General features: G+C 57.4%; 1 protein-coding gene across 2 annotated transcripts in view; it reads right to left on the minus strand.

Moving 5' to 3' along the window:
• The window catches only part of PEA15 (proliferation and apoptosis adaptor protein 15), a 35,470-nt gene extending 19,320 nt beyond the window's left edge, over window positions 1-16,150 (minus strand). Inside the window, exon 1 of one of the 2 annotated variants that reach the window (XM_050929998.1) lies at window positions 16,088-16,150. The gene's annotated coding sequence lies outside the window, so the exon portion shown is untranslated. The remainder of the gene's footprint in view (window positions 1-16,087) is intronic. The other variant, XM_050929999.1, reaches the window with a different exon arrangement.
• Between the last annotated feature and the right edge of the window lie 8,246 nt (window positions 16,151-24,396).

Genomic DNA, 24,396 nt, shown 5'->3' on the forward strand with positions numbered 1-24,396 from the left:
CTGCTGCAGCCGTCTATAAACAAAAACGAAAGACGGGCCCATGGCTAAAGCATAGGCCTGGCATTCGCAGCTCTGGGCCTGGCTTGGACCAGGAGGGAGCAAAGGGGCTGGAGGCCAGGACTTTGGGGTTCTGTTCCTGATTTTGCCACGCCTGGCTGCGTGACCCAGCACAAGTCATTCACAGCAGGGACCTTTCCACTGAGGTGAGACGGGGCTCCCCACTCCAATCACCCCTGAAATTCTGGCCCCACTGAGATCATGGGCAAACACTCCCATTGATTCACAGAGTCTCAGGCCAACAGGAACCACTGTGATCATCCCTGTGACTGGCATAACTCAGACAATAACCAGTGCCGAGCTTTTAGACAAATATCCCCTCTTGATTTAAAGATTGTGGGTGATGCAGAATCCCCCACAACCCTTGGGAAACTGATCCAGTGGTTAATTTCTCTCTGTTAAAAATTTACACCTTATTTCCAGTCTGAATGGGTCCAGCTTCAACTTCCAGCCGTTAGATCATGTTGGACCTTTCTCGGCTAGACCGAAGAGCCCATTATTAAATATTTGTTCCCCAGGTAGATATTTATAGACTGAGATCAAGTCTCCCCTTCACCTTCTCTTTATTAAGCTAAACAGACTAAGCTCTTTGTGTCTCTCGCTCTCAGGCAGGTTCTCTCATCTTTTTATCATTTCCGTGGCTCTTCTCTCACCCCTCTGCAATTTATCAACGTCCTTCTCAAAGAGGGGACTCTTGAACTGGACACAGGATCCCAGCAGCGGTCGCACCAGTGCCAGATACAGAGATAAAATAACCTCTCTGCTCCCTCTCACCATTCCCCTGTTTATGCCTCCCTCGCCCAAGAGCACATGAGCTCTTTTGGCCACCGCATCCCACTGGGAACTCATGTTCAGCTGATTATCCACCACGATCCCCAAGATCTCTCTCACAGTCCCAGCTTCCCAGGATCGAGTCCCCCATCCTGTAAGTACGGCTACATTCTATGTTCCTAGCTGTGCACGTTTACATGTAGCCGTATTTAAACGTATCGTTTGCTGGCGCCCAGGGACCAAGCGACGCAGATCGCTCTGTCAGTGACCTGTCCTCTTCATTCACTGCTCCCCAAACTTTGGGTCACCTGCAAACTTTAGCAGGGATGATTTAAGGTTTTTGTCCAGGTCATTGATATAAACGTTCAACAGGGTGGGCCCAAGAACCGATCCCGGCAGGATCCTGCTGGAAACACGCCCGCCTGATGACGATTCCCCAGTTACAATTACATTTTGAGACCAGCTTTTAATCTCTTTAATCTGCGCTGTGTTCGTTTTATATCCTTCGCCGTTTTTTTAATCAAAATGTCAGGCTGTGTCAAGCCCAACGCTGGGCAGGAGTCTCAGCATGTTCTATCTATTGGCTTCGCTGAGAGCAGGATGGGCCAGTCCTCGCACTTATCTTGGCCCACCCGGAGCAGGAAGAAGAGCCCCCCAGGGGTGGATGGGGACACCACCTCCCCCCTTCCCCTCGCCGGGACCCCCATCCTGGAGACAGTGGGAATCCCAGCTTCATTCCATACCCCTCCTCCCCGCCCCTCTTTATCTCCCCCTGACAATCTGCTTAGTGTGGATCACACGGCCCGGATCTGCCGTGATGGGAATTGCGCTGCTACCAGCTGACCCCATTTGGGCAGAAGTAATCTCCCACCTTGCTGCCCTCCTGAACGCTGGCGCTGCCCTAAATACAACGGCTCGGGGGGCTGGGAGAGAGATGGCAGCCGGGGTAGGACCTGTGGCTCTGACAGGATGTAGCACAGGAATGGGGACGCAGGAAGCTGGTTTGTAACCAGTGGAAACAACCCAACACAGGGCTCCTGCTCGTTTCCTTCCTCTTTCCCTCCGCATCTTCCTGTCTTTGTCCCTCGCCGTCCGCCGCTGCACACACAGGTGTGCGAGGAGGGATGGGGGGGACGAGTAATCCTGGGTTCTCGGCCAGCCCTGGGATTGGAGTGGGCGCTGGTGGTTAGAACAGGTGGCTAGGAGTCAGGACTCCTGGGTTCCGTTACTGATTCTGCCCCGGTACAATCACATGCCCAGTCCATGATAAACATCCTCCTAGTTACTCCTCCTCCAGCCACTAACGCTCTGTATGCAGCAACGGCACCTGCCATTCAAGGTGCTCCAGGTGCTTTGCAAATGTCATTTTAGGTGTCTCGAGATGTAATTATGCAGCTGTTTGGGGGCTTTTCCTTAAATATCCTGCGGCTGGCTTTCTCCGAGGAGGCCCGGGTGATGCAGGAGCTTTCTGCTATGTGCCCGTTTCTTTGGAGAGCATCCAGCACCGGAGACAGATCGGTTATCAGCCCCCAGCAGGCTGTTGATCTCGGAGCTGTTCGGCACAAGTCTCGGATTGGGGGATCACGTTGGCAAAGTCGTTGCTGTCCCACGGGGGAGCTGAGCTCCCTCGTTCATACTGCTCCTGTGCCAGGTGGGTCTGTACGTGGATTTAACCACGGCACCTGCCCTGCCACCCTTTCAGTTTTGCTGCGAGTTCCGAGATTGAGTCAAAAGGGTTTTTTTAATCTTCAAAGCAGGAAGAGCTCTTCCTCCAGCTGCTTGTTTACAGATTTGCAGATGAGTATCTGTGGGGCAAACCCATGGCCAGCCGATTGCGGCCAAGGGAAGAACCGATTTAGCCTCGGCGGATTCAGCGACTGTTGGTTGGCTAGGATTATTTCTGGGGGATGCTATGCAGCAGCAGCTAACACAGAGGCTTTTCTAGCCGCGTGAGCTGAAGACATGTCAGACTGGGCACAGCGCATGGACAAGGGATGAACTGGTGGCTCAGGCACTGGACTAATGCAGCTGCCTCTGCCACCTAAGTCCAAAATTTCAGTGCCACGGAGATCCTCAAAGCCCTTGCGACACTGATGCCCAAGGTTTGGCCTCAGTTCCCCTCTCCCCGGGCTCCCCCATCTGTGACATGGGAGAGCAGTGCTATTGATCTGTAGCTCCCTCAGACATGGAGCAGGACCCCAGGGTGCTAGGGGCTGTACAAACACAGTCTCTGCCCCAAGAAGTTGACAGTCTAAGCAATAATTCTCCCCTCTTCACAGGGATTTCAGGAGAGCCAACGAGGTGCTCAGAGATGTGTGTTCGAGCGAGGTGGGAGAACCGGCCCTTTGGCACGTACAGCTCCGGTTGGGCACCCGTGGGGTGCACTGGTCTCAATGAAGCGAGACAATTCCGACTGGAAATGAGGGTCATGTTTTCAACTCTTAGGAGAGCGCCCAGGACCGTGGAGAAGCCGGTGTCTTCAGAACAACTCCCTCCTGGCACTTGCCTCGGACGTAAACTTTGGTGCACATGAGATCTGTGGCAGCAAAAACTGGAGACAACCCAACCAAGTGGAAGTCGGGTAACGACCCCAGATGAGAACATGCGGAGCCTGCACAAACACAGACTCTCCCTGATGCAGTGACCCCTGCCAGCACCCCACACTCCTGAAGAACCAGTTGAGATAATGGACACCACCTGGTCTCGGGTGTGGTGTGGAGTGACCAGGTACGATGGAGATCAAGGGTCACAGTGGATTCTCCATCCTTGGCCAGCTTTAAATCAAGACTGGATGTTTGCCTAGAAGATCTGCTCTGGTGCCAACAGCAATTAACTCAGAGCCGTTCTCTGCCCTGGGTATCCAGGAGGTCAGACTAGATGATCCTAGTGCTCCCTTGACATCAGACTCCCAAGCTCAGAGTTCTGTGCCTTGCTCCATGCTGCATCCCCTGCCCCCCACACAAACACCTGCAAAGAGCAAATCTCCATGGAGGAAAACGCCTCCAGAAGCAGCAGAGAGCATGTTGAGCCAATTCCTCGGCAGGAAACGCTGGAAGAGCGCCCAGGCCCTGGTGAGGTGCCATCCCAATGGCAAAGCCTCATTTGTTACACAACCAATCACCCCAGAAGCAATTTTTAAAAACAATACAACAAGCCAACGGCAGCACACAAGCCGAAAATGCATCATGTGGCTGGCTCGCCTGTAGGACAGCGAGGGGTGTCTCTGTGCAGGCTCCCTCCCACCCCAGTTCTGCTGGTGCCCCTCAATCCTGACCCGCGGAATTTTTTCCATTTTAAATTCCGATAAACAGCAGCAAAAATTGTTGCAAGAATGTTTGTTTGTTTTCTATCCAGCTTTGCAAATAACAAGGGAGGCGAAGCAACTCCCGTGAGGTCGCACAGCCAGCCCTGGGTAGAGCTGGCAAGAGAACCCAGGAGTTCTGAGGCCCCAGCAGCCCCTAACCACTGCCTCCTGCATACCAGCCAGATATTTGGTGGCCTCTGCAGCCACTGACCATTTGTGCACGCCACCTGCGAGTCCCCCAAGGCAAGGGACATGAGAGCAAGAAGCTCAATGCATCCTCTGGGAAGGGAGAGGCTCGGTGCCTGGCCTGGAAGTCAGGAGACCTGGGTTCCATCTGTGCCACTGCCATGCAAGTCCCTTCCCCACTCTGTGTCTCAGTTTCCCCTCCCACCTAGATTCCCTTGGGAGACTTTCCCCAGCTTGGGCTAGTTTCCCTCACTCCCTGCTCCTGGTTACAGCACTCAGCAAATCCCTCTCCCTGCCTGCAGACCCTTGTCATGCCCTCTCTCTGTCAGCTCCCATCTCCCCCAGCCCATGATCTTGCTCTGGCTCATCTCTCAGCCCACTTCAGCACGTCAATTTTCTTGTTAACAAGGCACCAACCATAATGCCCTGAGAGCTCCATGGAGCGAAGGCTGGGCTTCTACGGCCTGATTCTCAGTCAGCTCCCTACTTACACCAGAGCAGGAGGCTTTAAGCCACCTTTGCCCTCTTCATATTCTAGGGCTATGCAGGGGCCAGCCCAGCCCCCAGTGTTAGTTAGAGCAGCCTTGGGGCAGCTCTAACTTACGCTCCGCTCCCCATAGTGCCTCTATGGCCTCAGCAAGCAGAGAGCGGGCAGGGCCCAAGGCATTCCAGCCACACCCCGTTGGGTGGGTTCAGACACTTCATGCCACCCCAGGGGGATTCTCAGAGGGCCACTCCCAGTCACCACTTGCAGAGGGGCCTGAGTATGACCAAGGAGCCCCATTACTTGCCCAGCAATGGCCCTCGCTAGCCCCTCTGTCTCGCCAGCACAATGTGCTTCCCCTCCACTTTCTGCACAAGGGGGCTGGCAAGGGGCAGGATGCAGGAACCTGAGTGACCCGATGGCTCCCCGATTTCTCCAGCCTCGTGGGCACCTGGGGAGTGCCAGTCACTCCATGCATCTCGGTTCCTTCCACGTTGCTTCCTCCGGCCCTGCTTCCCCACCACCCCCATCACAGGCTCTTGACATACCTATTCCCCAACCCCTACGGGACCAGAGACCTGCCAGGGCAGCTGCTATCTTACCAGTGTCACAGGGCCCAGAGAAGCAGAGATTTTGGACCCGGGGCTCAGCCACCACCAGGCACGTGATGCCGGGTAGGGCCGTGGGTTTCAGCCCCTTGCGGCCAGGCAGGGGATCTGGCTCAGTGGAATTTCCACTGTAGCAGATGTGGAATGTTTAACCTGACCCTGGACTGAGATCCCCTGTGTCTGCTGAAAGCATTGGCAGGTTCGAGTTTCCTCCCGACAGCTGGAAATAATATCAAGATGAACAAGGAGACGGAGCCGATTCCCTCTCCCTCTCTCCTCCCACTTTCCCATTCCTTCGCTCTTTCCCCATCTTTCTTTCTTTCCTTCCTCTGATCTCACTCCATCATCCTCGCTCCAAGAAGCAGCGCCCCTCGTGCTCTTTTCACACCCACACTGCATTGTTCCCCCCTCCAAACACCTCTCCCCACACACAAACACTTTGGATCTAACTTGGCCAATCAATGCAAATCCTCCAGCAAGCCGGGCCCCCCCGGAAATGGAATGGAATGTCCGGTCGGCTGCTGGAACCATGCAGAAAAGCTCAGGGACACAAACAAAAGACGAGCAGAGTGTGTGTGTGTGTGTGGGGGGGGGTTTGGTGTGTGCCCCAAACAATGGGCCTTTTATTCCACGATCCCAAGCACCCAAATCCCCAGGACAATGCCAAGTGACTGGCAGCCCTGTACTGCAAGCACAGCATTGACACCCAGAGAGAGAGAGGTCTTTCAGAGACAGGCCTGACGGTTAACTGTTTCTGGGATGGCAGTTCGTCCCCAGAGGCGGCTAGTCACCACGCTGCATGCTGGGGAAATTCAGAGGGACAGAACTCAGATCCTCCTGCTCCAAAGGCATGGCCCCTTGTCAGAGAATCACCATCAGCTGTCAGCACTACGGGGCCTATGACACATGGAGGAGCAGCTCTAATTCATCCAGTAGAGGGCAGTGGGGGTGCACTCACACACTAGCCCAGCTCAGCAAAGGACTTTGCAATGATGCAGCCACTTCTCTCCAAGTACTTTCCAAACATTCCTGAACTATGAGCAAGGGGACAAGTATCATCATCCACATGTTGAACGGGTGAGGAAACTGAGTCAGAGGGTAACACCCAAGAGTTTGCTGAAAGCCTACAGCAGAATCAGGAATAGAAACCAGTTCTTACCGCCAGCCCCCTGCTCAAGCCACTAGTCCCGCGTCCCCTCCTAGAGCCACTGGGACGCAGGCGTCCTGACTCCTGCTCCTTTGATATAATGATGAGACCACCCTCCCTTCCAGAGATAAGAATAGAGCCCAGATGTTCCTGCCCCCCACCCCCTTGCTTTAAACCCTGGATCCCACTTCCGCTGCGAGTCCTGGTCAGAAGAAAATATTTAAAACCAAAGGGGGAACTACACAAAACAGGAAGGGTTTTCCCAGCCCATTTCACCACAGTTTAAACATGAGCCTGCTGGGCTGGCAAATCCACCCTCTTCTGGAACCACTTTGCTTCCTTCTCAGCTACCACTAGAAATGGATGACAATTTTTGGCCAAAACTTGGGAGGTAAATGCCAATTCAACCAAACAAATATTTCGCTCATTTCATGTAACTTGCACGGAAATTGTTCCCTTCACAACAAAACAAATTTGGGGAGGGGAAGGAGAAATCCGTTTTGGTTTTTATTTTCAATTTAAAAAATTACTTTCAAAATCTCCTTCCGTTTCATTTAGCAAAAATGCAAACCCATCTAACAATGCTCAACATGGAAATGAATCAGGCTGATTTTGGTCAAAGCAAAAATGTTTTGTTTGACCTAAAATGTCAGCTTGGGTTTTTTTTGACTTCTTGTTTCACTGGTAATTTTGAAAATGTTCTTTTTCCATCCGACCCAGAACAACTGTCTTCCCCCACCCCCACCAATTTTCAAAACGACCAGTGTGTAAGGAGGGGAGGGGAAAAAAACCAAAACGATTCACCCAGCTCTAGTGGTCACGACCCTGATTTGCACCTGCAGCCAAGTTACAGCTCCCCAACCTCCCCTTCCTACCCCCCCCCAAGGAAAATTGGGACAGGTGGTTCAGAGTCTCTCATAGCTTTGATGCCAAAAGAGCCATTTGGGCAGATTTCCCAGTGAGCGACACTGAGGAAGGGCAAAGAAAACACCTCATGTGATCGGCCAACTCTCTTTAGTGGGGAAATGGCAAGCCCATTGGTGGAGTATTTTGTTGTCAAATCACCAGCAGTATCATGCTTCAGGGAAGAAGCCAAGGGGTCAGGAGGGAACTGACCAGGGCACAGCAGGTTCTCCCATCACTGCACGTTCCTTATTCTGAAACGGTTGGTGCCAGCTGGTACTGGAGACAGGATACCCAGCTAGATAGGCCCATGGCCACAGCATAGCAGTGCAGGGGTGCAGCAGTAGGGTACGCTTTGTGGGGATGGTGACCCTGTTCTGAGGCTACATCTGGGGGCTGCCCGTGCCAGCCCCTGGTACTGGCCTCGCTCCTGAGGTGGCTGCACTGCCAGGCCTCACCACGTGTGCCTGGCCTGCAGGGAAGTTGACCAGGCCTTGGTGCCCCTGGGTGGAAGTGTCAGGCTAGTGCTGTGGCAAATCCTTGCCTATACCCCCTCCCCCGGCTGCTCTGAGGGGAGGTGCTAAGCTGGGGGCCACAGCCCCCAATCCCGAGCCAGGAGTGGGGCTGCTGCTGGGTTAACCTCCCATGGGCTGGCTGCCACACATGACTTCATGCTGCTAGAGGAGCCAAGTGGTGCTGGGAGCTGTCAGATATTGGGTCTCCACATCCTCCCCACCACACACGTAATGGTTTCTCCCAGCTGAAGGGCTTGCAATGAAGATAAAAGCCCTACTACTAGGGACAGCTGTTGGGGGAGCCTTCTTCAGCCCATGTGGTGAGGCCGTGATGCTGAGAGATTGTTCCTTGGCAGGCATAGACTGAGCCGTGCCCCAGGCAGACCTGCAATGTGCACAGGTCGTACTCCAGATGAGCTGCAGGCTGGGACAAGACACACAGGGAGTGTCATTAGGTCTATACACAGAGGGAAGTAGGGGGCCAGTGCTGGAGCTGGGAGTCAGGACTCCTGGGTTCCATTCCCAGCTCCGACTTGTTCTGTCACCTTGGGCAAACTCACTGTCTCCCCGTGCCTCAGTTTCTCTCTCTGTAATATGGAAATAATGATATCGACTTCTACCAGAGAGGCCTTCATGATTGTTTCTAAAGCACTGGGAAGTGCTCAGATGACACAGGCTGCGGGAAGCATCGTTCTAATCACAGACTCCGCTCTGCCTGGGCTGGCATCCGACGCTTTCACCTGGGAGACGTTAGTCAGAGACTCCAGGGGACCAGATTCTGTCTCCCGGGGATGGGACTCCAGATCCTTGCACACCCTGTCCCCCGGGGACGGGACTCCAGATCCTTGCACACCCTGTCCCCCAGGTGACGGGATTCAGGACAGCCATCCCAGATGAGTGATACACCGGTCAGGGTCAGATGACAGCCCTTAGTGGCAGGTACGAAATACACAGGTTGATCAATAGATCACGTCGAAGGGGTGTGTGGGGATAGACAGATCCATTGCCTCTTCCCCCACACAACAGTCAGTTCTACTCTCAGATGGGATTAGAAAACACCATCCCTGATGGACAAAGCACAGTTGCTGCTGAGGAGGGAGAGAATCTGCTGCTAACCCTTCATCTCCGCCAGTCCCCGAGACCTCGCTCTGGAAGGACAGTACCCGCCACACCACTGTGATGGTTACAAAGTGGGGGGGATTCGTTACTGAGGCTGACGGACACAGACAGACCCTGGGGCTCTCGCTGGCTCCCGGCCTGCCTTGCCCATCCCTGGCTGGGTTTATAGCAGTCTTGCCAGCGACCACCTCGTGTTCCCAGGGTGAAGGGGGCTGGATTGAGGGGAACGTCTCGGCCATTTCGCAGAGTCTTTGGCCCTCTTCTTGGTCCCTGCCCAGATGCCCGTAAAGTGGAGGCAAGGCCTGTCCTGTCATAGAATCTCAGGGTTGGAAGGTATCTAGTCCGACCCCCTGCTCAAGGCAGGACCAATCCCCAGACAGATTTTTACCCCGTTCCCTAAATGGCCCCCTCAAGGATTGAACTCACAACCCTGGGATCAGCAGACCAGTGCTCAAACCACTGAGTTATCCCACCCCCTTTTAAAGTTTGACTCCCCAGCACAGGGCCCCCAGAGGCTCCTCTCTGCCTGCCCTAGGGAGCCAGGCTTCAGCCTGCCTAGCTAGCACTTCTGGTCACGTGTCATTGCATGGGAGGGTGGGGGTGCACGGAGGAGGGAGGTTTCACTAGGGTTTGCCCCACCACCACCCCCAATCCTCAGTGGCCATTTTGGGGAAAAATCCATGGCCTGGGGACTGGCAGAGCAGAGGAGCCAATGGCCCCATTCGCTGTTGGGGGAGAGAGCTGCACCATTTCAGTCCAGTCAGGACATGGGGGGACACACCAAGGTACCAGTGACTCACAAAGAGAGTACGATTCATTTTCTGCTAGGCGAGAGTGTGTGCGAGGAGCTTGCCTGTGTAATCAGTGTGGGGGTGGGTGGGGAGTGATACACGGCGAGCGTGTGCTGAGTGTGACTGTAGGGGTGATTGTGGGGAGCGGGGAATAGAGGGATGTATTGGGCAGGGTGCGTCTTGCACATGGGTGTCACGAGCGCGAGTGTGCATGGTTGTGTGTGCAGTTGGGGGTATTGTGTGGGAGGGTGCATGCGTGCGCATGGTGAATGGGGGTGAATGCACCACGCGGGAGGCTGTCCGGATGAGGGTGCTGCACTTGTGTGTGCAGAAGCAGTGCACGTGTAGTCAGTGTGTCGTGTGTGTTTCACCGTGGAGGTCAGGGAGGGTGTGTCTCCTGGAGCCTGAGTGTGTGATGAGCATGTTGTGTGTGGAGGCACTTGAGTGTGTGGGCATGTCTGGCAGCAGGAATCAGGCCTAGTTTGGGGAGGGGGGTGTCATGAGTTCAGTGCCCCCTCCGCTCCCTGGCCTTGGCCTCCTTATCACCCTAAATAGAGTAAGGCTGCATGGAGGGACCCCCTCTGCCTTTCCTCAGTGACTCACCCGGGTCCTGCCCAGAGCATAGGGCAGAGGGGATGGGCCAGTGGGCATCAGGTACTAGGGTCTGCGGGGGGAGGTTGGCTGGGTTTCAGACAGCGCAATGGGGCACTGGGGATGATGGCAATGCTCCTTCCTCCTTTCCTGGCATCTCCCCTCCCTGCTCAGTGAGGGCAGGGCCCTCTGGCCAGCTGCTCCCTGCCCCTTTCACACAGTGCTGATGCATCTGCCCTGGTGCTGCCAATACGGGCGGGCTGCACAGCAGAGTTATAGACTGAGATGGGCTGGCAAAGCACGGCTGAGCAACGCTCCAGGCCCTGGGCACTCTTGGCAGCCATGTCCCCTCAGACCCAGCCCCCATGGGTGCCCCAGATTCCTCCCCCGCACACACCTGTGAGCCTGCTCCCAGGACGACTCTCACCACCCAGACAGCACCAACGAGAAGGTCTCCAGCTGACAATTACACCCAAAACCAGCTCGGGGGGTGGCAGCTGCCATTTCAAACATGGGGGAGAAGGGAACCCAGCAGCCAAGCTCCAAACAGGGGCAGGGACCCAACTTTGGGGCTGCACGGACAGCGTCCCTAACGTGATTGGTTAGATCAGTGGTTTTCAGCCTTTTTTCATTGTTAGATTCTTACAAAATTTTGAATGGAGGCGCAAGCCCCTTTGGAAATCTACAAACACCCAGTGGTCTGCAGACCACGGGTTGAAAACCACTGGATTAGTTAGATAACTAGAGGAACATTAAAGGAGTGCACGTGGGGATGGGATACAAGGGGATATACGTATATGGAGATGGATAGACACTGGCAATTCGTGGGTAGAGTCTCAGCCAGCCAAGGATTTATCCCACTAAAGTGAGTGATGGAGGTGCGTGGGAACGAGGAACAGCCCTGCTAACAGTCTGAGACAGGGGGAGACGCAGGGCAGGGAGGTGAGCAAACAGCCAGAGCGACCGATCAGAAGCCGACAGAGGTACTGACAGGGAGGCGGCCGAAGGGACCAACTCCCGAGAGAGCAAATGACAAAGCTGTGTGGCTTGTGGGGCTGGCTGCCCGGGGGCTCCATGGACAGCAGAGAGGTCCAGGGAGTGGGGAGCAGAGCCCGGGGCTCACAGAGATAAGAGGCAGGGCACTTGGGTGTGGAGCTTTCAGAAAGGGCAGAGCAATGACATGGATGATGTGAAACACGGACATTTTGGCTCCCGGATTCCTCCACCATTAAACTCCTGGTGAAATTCTCAACAGTTCCCCCTGTGTTTGCAGCTTCGGACGGTGTGGGTGTGTTTGCAGCTTCGGACGGTAGGCATGTGGACAGTATGGGTGACATGTCTCCCTCTAGTGGCTGGTCAGCGGATGAGGATAAGACCCTACTACTGCCGCCTGCTAACAGGGCTGCTCCTTTAGCTCAAGTGGTAGAAGACCGTGTCTTTAATGCCAAAGGTCTGTCATGGCCCACAAAGGGAACTGTTATGACAAGTTTGGTACATACTGAGGTACGGTGGGGAGGGCACAGAGCTGGGACTCAGATCTGGATTCTATGCCTGGCTTGCCCTTGGGCAGGTCACTTCCCCTCTCTGGGACTCAGTTTCCCCTCCCATGCTTGTCTGTCTGGTTTATTCAGATTCTTGGGAGCGGGAACTGTGTCTGTGCAGTGCCCTTAGGGCCTCAATGTACTGTCAGACACACAGTTAGAACTCCAGCTGGCCTGCAGCAGTTTCTGATGGCGAACGCAGACAGTTGGCAATGACAGAAGGGGAAAGGGGTCTACTCCCAGCAGTCAGACTTTCGAGGGAGTGACTCATAGCCCACGCAAGAGGATGGGGCTCAGGTTTATAGCTGGCTGATCTGCAGGTCCAAGAATCCAAAACAGCCAACTGCGGGGCTGGGTAAGACTGCATACCCCCACAGCCCCCATCTGCACAAGTACCCGCCCTCCTGGCAAGCGTCACGACAGCAGCGTGCACGTGATTGTGAGCGCACCGGGGCGCAGCCCTAGCACTGTGGGGTGGGAGAGGAGCCGGCGATCACACTGATATAGAGACAGGGCAGCAGCTGCATGGGGACAGGGAAAGGGTTCTCTGCCATGCACCACAGCCCGTGTGCCGATGAGATGTACGGAGGGGATGTGATGAGAGCCGCTAGCAATTTCCGATGCGATTGTTTAATCACCGAAGGCACCGAGGGTGTGTTGGGGGGGCAGATGCCTGTGAGGGGAGGAGATGATAGAAGGGCAACTTTCTGCTGCCCGTCACATGACGCAGCCCGGCCAACGCCCGCATCACACACTCACTCCCAATCTGGCCCCTTTCCCCTGCATTCCTTCTCCCCACCTCCCCCTTGGCCTGACAGCTGGGAAATCTCTCTTTAACCTCCCTCCACAAGCCCACCCCCTGCCCCTTCATTCGGCTCCACACCAGGACGGGGCATCGCGACCAGTCTCTGCACAGAGGCCCGGATGGCTGCTCTCGAGGGGTCTCCGCAGCACCGCCACATGGTTCGGCTCAGAGACAAGCGGCCCGGATCCCGGCACTGGAGTCCATCTGCCAGCTCCTGCCCCATTCAAGTATATGGAGCCGGCTTGAGAACGGCTTTCTGCGCTGCTGGTTGGAGTGTGACTGATGAGACTCAGGCTCCGCTTCCTTTCGCCCCTTACCCTCAGCAATGCTCCCCTTCCTCCCATGATGGCAGGACCATGTGGGAGGGCTCAGGCTGTCACCGCAGGGGTCACCAGCTGCCCTAGGAAGGATATAGCCAGTATCCACTAGTGCAGGGCTGGGGAGTTGGGGAGGGGCTGATGGACTGTGAGCGGGGTGTGGGGGGAAACAAGACGACGAGGGCCCTGTGAACTCTTTTGCTCAGGGTGAGCATGCTCAGGCCAGTGGGTTTCCCAAGTGGAGTGGGGTTTAGGAGCCTCAGTTTGGGGTGCCTTAAAGAGCTCAGATTTTCAGGAAGTGCTCCCCGAAAATCTGCATCTCTGTTGACAATCGCAGCCACAGCAACTTTCACTGGGGGGCATCGGGACAAGTGACTCTCCCCCCACCCCGCCCCGCCCGGGCTGCCACAGACAGCCAAAGAGCCACCACAGTAGAGTCTGTGTCAGCTGCCAGGAGAGAGGGGACAGCCCTGGGGGAAAGGCACAGGGTTGGGAGGGATGACATTCAGGATTTTCAGCACACTGGGCGCAGAAAAGTCAGTTCATGTGCCTGGATAGGAGCGATGTCTTTAGAAAGCCCAACCCTGAGCTCCTGGGAGCGCAACCTGCGCACTCCTGTGGGGCTCCGGTGCAGAGATCAGGCACCAGGAGCAGGGCCAGGTTGTGGATAACCGAGGGGCTGGGTTACCTGGCATCCTGTGTGCACCAGGGTGTCTAGACCAAGAGCTGGAGTCTCATTCTAGACCCAGGCACGCCCACTGCTCGCTGAACAGCTGAGTGCTGTGGGAGCGTGTGCCAGGAGTGAGAGTGTGTGTGTGTGTGGAGGGGGCATTGCTAGATCTAGGTACACAGGGCCCCAGATTCTCCATCACAGGACAAAGGGGGGTTCTCAATTACAGTTCCTGCCAGAAAGGTCTACAGGGGCCTTGGAGCAAATGAGAACCAGGCCCCACATCTTTCCCCAAAGCCACAAGTGAGCCACCTAGCACCAGAAACGTTTCCATCTCAGGGGCTCCTGCTTGGCCGCTCACATGCAGGAGGCAGGAATGGCGGATTCGCAGCAACCAGGGGAGTCCTAGAGGATCAGCAATAACGCCTCCCGCACCTTTCATCCAAGGGCCTCTAGAAATAGCTCCCTGCCCTCGAGGAGAGCTCAGAATCATCAGCCCGATGTGACAGGTGGGTAAACAGAGGCACAGAGGACATGACATGCCCAAGGCCACGCACAGAGTCAGCAGCAGAGGCAGGGCTAGAACCCAAATGCCGTGACTCCGCCCTGTGCCCTCGCATCTAGACCCTACTCCCCTCCAGGGCTGAAGATAGAACCCAGGAGTCCTGACAGCTCCCCCAGATCTAACCCCTGCATACTGATCATGCCTCCAGCAACCCACAGTTGTTGTCTAGTGGCCAGAGATTAGGCACAGTTAGGAGCACCACCCCGGGGTACCTACTGCACTGGGAGTAAATAGCATTAAGAGGCAGACAGAACAGCTGGGAACGTTGGTCTGGGTGCCCACACCCCTATGCTGTGAATGGCACAATGCCTGGTGCATCCTTTCCCCCAGCTGGCCTGGGGAGCTCAGCCAGGCAGGTTTTCTACTGGGAAGATGTCACCGCCGCCACCACCACCACCACGTAGCTCGCTGAGGGGAGATCTTATTAACAACACTGTTTCCTACCTGGGTTACGGCAGCCGAGAGCAGGGCCCCACTGCGCCAGGCACTGCCCTGGGACAGAGTCCCTGCCCCAAGCAGCTCACAAGTGAAACGACACAGGAGACACACTGCCCCCATGTTACAGGTGGGGAGATTAAGGGAGTTGGACCAGGTGGCAGAGGCTGGGACAGAACCCAAATCTCCCACAAACCCAGCAGCCCTTTCCACGCTTCCAGGGGTTCCCATGCTGCCTCCTGGGCTCCCGTTTGCCATGTTGCCTAGAGATGTCCTTTGAAAACAGGTCCCAGGGCAGCCCAAACCTCTGCCCTGAAACAGCCTCCCTTTCCCAGCAGACCAGAGCCCGATCCAACAGCTTCCATGGTCAGCCACTGAATCACGCTGGCGGGCCGTGACATGGCTGTTCCTTGGCGTGGGCATTGCCTGCCTCTGGATTTCACCACTTCCCTTCCGGGCAGCCCCAGCCCTGCAATCCCCTCCTCCCCCTCCAGATCTTTGAGGGGAAGCCCCCTGCAGCTGGGCTGGGGCACTAGCAAAGGCAGCCACAGAAATGGAAACTGACCACGGGGGGAGAGGAATGGGAACCAAACCCAGGGAGCTGCCAGAACAGAAGCCCTGGTGTTTGAGTCCGGGGTGGGATTTGCAGCTCCAGTGGGGTGGGGAGGGACTGGCTTGGTCCCCACAGGAGAGGTAGCAGAAGAGATTTCCCAGGCTCGCCAGCTCCCCAGGATAGGAGCGGTGCTTGTACAGCACCGAGCACAAGGCAGGCGGAGCTCCGAGGGCATTACGCTAATACCCAACTCCCGGAGGAGGGGGGGCTGCACCAGCCAGGCACAAGGAAGGGGGAGCCTGGTGCTTTCGCGGGGTTAGACACACCAATCCCCGCGCCGCCTCCAGCGTGTGTTCCCAGCTGTCCCTGGAGCCAGCTCGGCGCTGCTCGGAGGCACCCAGAGCCGCCAGGGCGTGAGCGCCGGGCAGGGCTCGCTGGGGGCGGCGGGGACCGAAATCTCGCCCCACGGCGCGCGTGAGGGTCCCGCCCGGGGTGGGGGCGCACGTCGGGGTTCATCTGCCCGGCGCAGGGTGGGCCCAGCCAGCCGCATGAGGCCGGGCGCTCCGGGGAGAGCCAGCGGCTGGCGCGGAGCAGGAGCTGGGAGAGGCCGGGCCCTTTGCCGGGGCGCGACCCGCTGAGCAAGCGGGGAACCAACCCCCGATTCCCCCCGCCCCGCCCCGGGGAAACCTCCCGGGTCCAGCCCGGCTCGGGCTGCAGCGACTTACCGGCTCCGGGGCTGGCTCTGGCACCAGGCGCTGGGGGGTGAGCCGGGGCCGGGGCCGGGGCCGGTCCGCTCGGGGCTGGGGCTGGGGCTGGGGCTCGGGGCGGTCCCGCTGCGCTCTGGGCTCTCAGCGCCGGAGGGCGAGCGAGGGAGACGGAGCCTTTGTCTGCATCCTCCTGGCTCGCCGGGCTGGGGAGCGCGAAGCGCAGGAGCCTCCGCCCGCGGATTTAACCCCTCGCATGCCACGCCCCTGCCACGCGCCGCCTCCCTGCGCCCGCCCCCTCCGCGGAGACAGCGGAGCCCGGGGGGCGCGCGCGGCTGCTTGGCCCGAGGGGGAGTTGCAAGGGGAGCACGCGGTGCTTGCTGGGATCAGCCCAGGTGCCTTTGGAAAGCCCAACGCCCGGCACGTTCCCGCCCGGGGCTTGATTGACCCAAACACCACGAGGTGGCCAAGGGCCAGGGCTAGCCGCGCCCAACAGAAAGCGAAACTGACCCGTTCTCTGGGGAAGGGGCCGAGCTGCAAACTGCAGCTGCACCAGCATCTTGTTTCAGCAGGGCCCAGACCCAGTGGGGCAGAACCTAAGCCCAAAGGGTGACCCAGCTCCGATCCCCGGAGGAGAGAACCTGCCAGTGTCCCAGAAGGGCATTTCCCACCCGTTGGCCACTTGCCATCATCCCTTCACACAGGGCAGTTAGTTACCCCAGCTGCACGCACGGGTTTGTTATTGTAGGGTCACCCAGCAATAAAAGGCTCCACTGGTGGGTTTGTTATTGTAGGCTCACCCGGCAATGAGGGGCTGCACTGGTGGGTTTGTTGTTGTAGGGTCACCCGGCAATGAGGGGCTGCACTGGTGGGTTTGTTATTGTAGGGTCACTTTTGAATTTCTGCACTGCTGGCCCTGACCCAGGGAGCTGGGAAGTGAAAAAGCAGCATCTAAAGAATGACACAGTCTCTGCAACCAGCTGCCAGGAGGTGCAGCTCCCAACCTGGCTCCTTCCCCCCCTCTTCCGCATCCCTGAGCCTGGCTCCCCCCAAGCCTGTTTCCCCCCAACCCTCACTGCCCCTTCATGACTGCAGGAGCCACTCCTGTGTTCCCCACAGGGACAGCCCATCTCACTCTCCTCTCCCACCATGACGCCCCAAAGGAGAGGCCAACAAACCGCATCACAATCTGAGCAGTGTAAGAATGAAATCAAGAGGAGGAACTGGGGCCTTTCGCTTCTCCCCCAAGGAGGGGGTGGGGGACTGGAAACATGACATCAGGGTTTATTTTAGCAAGCAGCTCAGACCCTGTTGGTTTGCCTATCTGGTTGCTGGTGGGGCCCTTGGGCCCAGGCCTGGGCAGTGCCCCTGGCAAGGGCATGACTATGGGGCCCAGGTTTCTGGTTGAGCTCTTGGGGCACCAGGGGAAAGGAAGCGGCCTGGCTGCACTTGCTTCTGCTCTGCAGCACAGGGATCTGCTGCCTTCTCCAGCCAGGGGAGGCCAGGCTGCCAGCTGCAGTTCCTAGACGATGTGAACCCAGAGCTGCAGCTGTTTGGAAGGCTGCCACTGCCGCCCTTGGGAATGGTGTAGGAGGTGCTCGCTATGCAGCATTCCCAGCAGCTCCAGTCCCGGCCTCCCCCAGCAGGGGGTGCACTGGAGGGAGTAGGGCAGGAGGGCTGGCCAGGAAGGGAGCTCCCAGCAGCTCCAGTCCTAACTTCTTCCAGCAGGGGGTGTTGTGGGCAGTGGGACAGGAATGCATCCGGGGGCGCATGCAGGGAGATCTGCTAAGGGGTAAGGACAGAGCAGCTGGAGCAAAGCCATCGAGGGGTTAAACTCGACTGGGGACATTAACGAGATTCGACCCAAACAGGAGGACCATGTACTGTAGTTATCTAGGGTTCTGGCCTCTCGCTCTCTCTGGGTCACAGCTGGGGCCCCAGGGGTCTATCCCTGGGAGAGGGTGAGTGGCAGTGCTTGTGTGGCCTATCATCCCTCGGTGGACACCCCAGGGGAGCTGGGTCTCTCCGGGAGCTCCAGGTAGGCCTGCAGCTGGGTGTTATCTGCTGCCCCTGGCCGCCTGCTGTCTGCGCTCAGGGCTATTCCATTAGAGTGTTGCACAAACACCCTAATCCAGCGGTTCTCAAACTGTGGGTCATGACCCCAAAGTGGATCATGGCCCCATTTTAATGCGGTCGCCAGGGCTGGCTTAGACTTGCTGCAGCCCAGGGCCGAAGCTCGAGGGATTCAGCCCCAGGGCAGCAGGGCTCAGTTTACAGGACCCCCACCTGGGGTGCTCTTGGACTTCAGCTTTGGCCCCCCCAACCCAGGGCGGTGGGGCTTGGGCTTTGGCTTTGACCCCCCACCCCACCAGAGGCGGCAGGGCTCAGGCTTCGGTCCCCCCTCCTGGGGCCATGTAGTAATTTTTGTTGTCAGAAGGGGGTCATGGGGCAATGAAGTTTGAGAATCCCCTGCTTAGTCCCATCTCCAAGCATTTTCATATGAAAGCATAATGAGACACCCCTGGCGTCGCCTACTGCCCTGCTATAGCCATCAACTCAGCCAGCGTCACCCACCGCTGCCCTGGGGACGCTGATTCCAGCCTGGGGCCGCACAGAGCTTCACAAACACTGCTAGAGCCTCACTGGGAAGTGGGGGAAATTGGTCCTGCCTCCCATTGCTGAAAAAAATGCAGCCACTTCTGGGGCAGGGCATGGCAGCTGCTTAACAACCTCGCAACAACTCTGCACTAGGCTCACTCACCCAGCACTAATATGCAGCCACCTCTGGGGCAGAGCATGGCAGCTGCCTAACAGCACAGAACAGTGTAACGGTTTAGGAGAAGAAGTGAAGAGAGTCTTGTGTCCAGTGTAAACGTCTGAGCGAATTTACTCTGGCAGAATGTAATTACCCAGTGGCCCTGGCTGGAGTGCAGCCTAAAACCTCTGTGCCTGTGAAAATGAAGGTGGGAAGGCAGGATCGTGGAGTTATGTGTCTGACCCAGCAGGTCCAGCACCACCATGGGGGCAGGGGACTCAGGGGAGCGCGCCCCCTATTGACCCCCCTTCCCCATGGCCTGCAGCACAGCGCCCCCTAGTGTAGCACTGGGGCATTGGGCTCAGCACTCTCTGAAGGAGCGAATCTCCTATGAGCCCCCTGCTCTGGTCCCTGCAGCACAGCACCCCCCCTTGGAAACGCATCCGTCCTGCCAGTGCCAGATGCCGTGTGCCAGCTCCTGGGAGCGGGATTTCTCCTTGGCCTCCCTCCCGGCAGCTCGGAGGACCCAGACCCCTCGGGCCCCCTTGTCTCAGGCCCCCAAGCTGCCACCGCAGTGTCTCCTGGACAGAGGCGAGATGCTGCACTGCCACATGCTGGGCTGGCACCACAGGAGGGGCATCGTGTGCTGTTGTCAATGGGCGCGGGGCTGTGAGCGGCCCCACGGGCCCTCTTCCCTGTTACGCCCAGCCTCTCTCCCTCTATCTCCCCGCACTTCCTCCTGGCCTGGCCCCTTCAACTCAGGCCTCCTCAGGGCTTGGGAGCTTGTCATCCCACAGCTCTGGGAAAGGCACTTGGCCTGGGCTGTCTGGCCGGCACTCCCACAGCCGTCACAGGACTGGTCTGGTCTAGTCTGACCTGTATCAACCAGGCCGGGGACCCTGCCCCCGGGATTCCTGCAGCCGGCTCCAATGGCTTGTGCCTGAGTGGGACATTCATACCCAGGCTCCAGGGAAAGCTCCCACAGGTCGGGAGATCCCTCAGGAAGCTGCTTCCACCTGGGAAAGGTCAGAGATCAGCCCTTCTCTCTGTGGGAGGGTCCCTGAATGGGGGATTGGAGAGAAGCAGCCTCGCTACCGGCTGGATTGAAGGACTCTCAGATCCCTTCCAGGCCAGCCTGGTCCCATGGTGCTGGGGGCTGGTGGGAGCTAGGCCAGGCCAGAGCACCTGCTACAGCCATATAGCATGGCCTCTTTGCCTCGTCCCGGGGGCGCCTTCCTCATGCATTGCCCCTCCCAGCGCAGCACAAAGATCCTGCCTCGGGGTGTCTGGACCCCGGTTCTCAGTCCTTCAGAGCCACAGATGAGGCTGGGCAAAGCCTGTGAGCAGATCGGGGTGCGGCTCTGATGGTCCTTGTGGGGGGCACAGTCCCTGTGCGCTGGCTGCCCCACTCTCTCCTCTCACGCCCCTCACCACTAGCTATGGGGTTTTCCCAGCTTCATCGCTCCAGGCTCAGGGCTCCCCGCAGCTGGGGCCTGCAGCAGTGTCTCCTTGTAGGCTCCTGGGAGCCTGGATGCCCTTTTGCCTGCCTGGCGGGACTGACCCAGGCAGGTCTCTGCCCTCTACCCGGATAGCTGCTGCCTGGAGAGCAGGCGGTGTCTGGCTGCAGGCTCAGCTGAGCTCACCTGCCAGGTGCAGGCCCTGCTGGCTGGTGAGATCCCTGGGGGGATCGTGATCCCCTGCGGAGAATTCGCTGGTCCCATGTGCAGGGGAAGGAAAGCAATGGGGCTGGCGTGTCCCCTGGGAGCCGGCTCCATGCTCAATGGGTGTGAATGGACCTGCGGTTTTGCAGGAAATGCCTCTGACAGCGAGTGCTCCAGCCAGACGTGGCCATCCTGGGTTAAACAGCAACGAAGTGATGGGAACTCAACCGCCTACGCACCCCAGGGACTGCGGGGCAGCACCTTGCCACAGTTCTGCTGATGCCTCTCAATCCCAACCCACAGCCCCCTGCTAGCCCTGCCCTGGGTCCCCCCACAGCTCTGCCAGTGCCCCTCAGTCCCGACACCCAGCCCCCTGCTAGCCCTGCCCTGGATCCCCCCACAGCTCTGCCAATACCCCTCAATCTCGACACGCAGCCCCCTGCTAGCCCTGCCCTGGGTCCCCCCAGAGCTCTGCCAATGCCCCTCAATCCCGACCCACAGCCCCCTGCTAGCCCAGCCCTGGGTCCCCCCCCCCCGCTCTGCTGATGCCCCTCAATCCCGACTCTCAGCCCCCTGCTAGCCCAGCCCTGGGTCCCCTCACAGCTCTGCTGAAGCTCCTCAATTCTGACCCACAGCCCCCTGCTCGCCCAGCCCTGAGTCCCCGCCACAGGTATGCCAATGCTCCTCAATCCTGACCGGCAGCCCCCTGCTAGCCCAGCCCTGAGTCCCCCCTATAGTTCTGCCGATGCCCCTCAATCCCGACCCGCAGCCCCTTGCTAGCCCAGCTCTGGGTCCCCCATACCCTCCCAAGCTCTGTCAGTGTCCCTCAAACCCGACCAGCAGCCCCCTGCTAGCCCAGCCCTGGGTCCCCCTGCCCACGGCTCTGCCGATGCCCCTCAGTCCTGACCTGTAACCCCCTGCTAGCCCAACTCTGAGCTCCCCCCTTATACACAGCTCTGCCATCTCAACTCCAACCTTCACCAGCCCAGGTTTTGGATCTGATGGCACCAAAATTTCACATGCCGCTTCATTAAGATCTTTCCTTCCAAGTGAACGTCAGTGTCACCCACTTTCCACCGTTGTGACTGCTGAAGGATCACGAGATCAGTCACTCCTGTGTGCTGCCAGCCGCCTCGCCCACATCCTGCCCCAGGGCAGAGTGAGATCTCGGGCATTTCCCAGATGTCGCTGCACACGCTGTCCTCTCTACCCTGTGCTCCCTGGACAAATGGTTTGCAAGAAACGGGCAGTGGAAGCTGTGGATGCAAACTCCAAGGGGGAGACAGTTGCCTGGGGCTGAGGATCAGCGGCAGGAGACGCTAGAAAGCATCACTATTGCATATCAGCCAAGGCTGTGGGATTCTCCGGGTGAATTAGCACAGTGGCCACCAGGGGGCAGCAAACAGGGGAGGGGGAGGGGAATCTGTAGCAAATGTGACCAATAGGAGTTTTCTAAAGCCCACTCCGCCCCCCACCAATCCAGGTGTTGAGCCCCATGATTCCAGTTTGGCTCAGTTGTGCTCCCCTTGGTCCTAGTTCTGTACCAACTGGGCCTGAGCCTCGGAGTTTGGCCTCAGGCTTCAGTAATACCCAGGCGTCCTGTCTCCTACTCGCCCCCATTCCAATCTGTGGACACCACTCCCCTCCCTTCTTGGGGCCAAGCCCATTTAACATTTTTATTCATGACCTGGGCACGATACGTGGGAGTGTGCTAATAACACAAAGCTAGGCAGAATTGCCAATACCGAGGAGGATCGGAACATGCATTAGTCTGGAGAAGAGAAGCCCGAGAGGGGACATGATCACAGTTTTCAAGGACATAAAAGGTTGTTACAAGGAGGAGGGAGAAGAATTGTTCTCCTTAACCTCTGAGGACAGGACAAGAAGCAATGGGCTTAAACTGCAGCAAGGGAGGTTTAAGTTGGACATTAGGAAAAAAAATCCTGTCAAGGTGGTTAAGCACTGGAATAAATTGGCTAGGGAGGTTGTGGAATCTCCATCAGTGGGGCTTTTTAAGAGCAGGTTCGACAAACACCTGTAAGGGGTGGGTAATACTAGATAACATGTAGATAATGGTCTAGATAATATTCAGTCCTGCCATGAGTGCAGGGGCCTGGATTAGATGATCTCTCGAGGTCCCTTCCAGTCCTATGATTCTATGATCATACAAGAAGATCTGAAGGGTGACCTTAAAAACTGGAATAATAGAAATGGGATGAAATGTAATAATACCAAGTGCAAGGTTATGCACTTAGGGACTAACAACAAGAATTTTTGCTATAAGCTGGGGACGTATCTGTTGGGTTCAGCAGAGGAGAAGTACCTGGGTGTATTGCTTGATCACGGGATGACTATGAGCCGCCAATGTGAAAAAGGCTAGTGCGATCAGGCGAGGTATTTCCAGGAGAGACAGGGAAGTGTTAGTACCGTTATACAAGGCGCTGGTGAGATCTCACCTGGAATACCGTGCATAGGCGCCGACTTCCCCTCTGCCCTGTGGGTGCTCGACCCCCACCCCCGCCACCTCTGGCCCCACCCCTGCCCCAACCCACAAATGTCGTTTGCCATCCCCTGCTGTAACCAACTGGCCCAACACCTAAATGTCTTTACAGAGCCTGATGTTAATACAGCAGAGATGGGTTCATGAATTTTTAATTTTAAAATCCTTTTCTATACGAGAGGCTTTTTCTGTATGTATTTATTTATTGAAATGTAACCCTGCCTGGGTGCTGGGAAGCCGACCGCAGCGAGCACTTTCGGGTGGAGCATGTGCGATGGAAGGTGACCCTGACTAGGCGCAGCAGGTGACATTGACTAGGCCTAAGACAGGCTCAGACTCAAGGTATCCTGTGTGTGAGCTTGGCCAGAGCCAGATGCTTCAGAGGAAGGTGCAGGAGTCCCTGGGGTGGTGGGAGGACCTGCCTGTGGGGGAAATCCCCTCCTGACCCCGTTGGTGCTAGCCCCTCCCCAGTGTATCTCTGGCACTGACTGCTCTGGGCCGCCTGCTCATGGATGCAGGGGAGGGAGGAGTCGCTCAGGGACGGATGCTGCCATTTGTCGTGCACCAGCCTTGCTGTGGCTTCTGGTGACATTAAGCACATGAAGGGCGGGCCTAGCTGGTGGTTAGCAGCAATGCAGGTCACCTTGACCCACAAGACGGGACAATGAAACCCTCCAGCACCCCAGCCCAAGGTGAAGCCAACGCTGGGCTGGCGAGAGCCATCACCCTGCAACCAGAGGGCGCACAAAGTTTGCCAGTGGGAGGGGCATCATTGGGCACAGACCAGCCTGCAGCCCTCGATCCAGAGGTGAGACGCTGTGGGCATAGGGCACGGCTGGGGCTCTCCAGTACCAAACTCCCCAACCTGAGCTGGCTGCAGCAGCTCCCAGCCGTATGTTTGCAGAGGAGAAGCTGCTCAGAACTTCGTGGCAGCGGCATGAAGATAGAACCCAGATCCTCATGCTCGAAAAGCTCCCGTGCGTTGCAGAAGAATTGCAGTGCCCAGCGTAGGGATTAGGGCGCCCACTGGAGTCGTCCTGATTCCACCCAGAAGCAAACGGCAGCACACAGACACTAAGCCAGCGCGGGACAAGGGGATCTGGATTCCCTTTAAGGAGAGGGGCTGATGCTGCCAATCCAGGTGACCCTTGAGCTGAGGATCCAGGTAGGACCTGGATTCAGTTATTCAAGGCTCCTACGAATCCCCTTCACTTGCCCCTCTTGTCCCCGTGGCCCCCTACAAGTGCACACAAATACCCACGCGCACACACACACCTGAACAAGTACATGCATGGATGCGTATGTGCAACCCACCCCCAACGCAGACAACCCGCCCGCCCCAGCTTCTCAGGCCCATCATGCTGGTCTGTCTGAGCTCCCAGCTGGGCCAGCCCTTGCAGCCTGCAGTTAATGT

Source organism: Gopherus flavomarginatus, chromosome 20, assembly GCF_025201925.1.
Source record: "Gopherus flavomarginatus isolate rGopFla2 chromosome 20, rGopFla2.mat.asm, whole genome shotgun sequence".
In the NCBI taxonomy this organism is placed as follows: domain Eukaryota; kingdom Metazoa; phylum Chordata; order Testudines; family Testudinidae; genus Gopherus; species Gopherus flavomarginatus.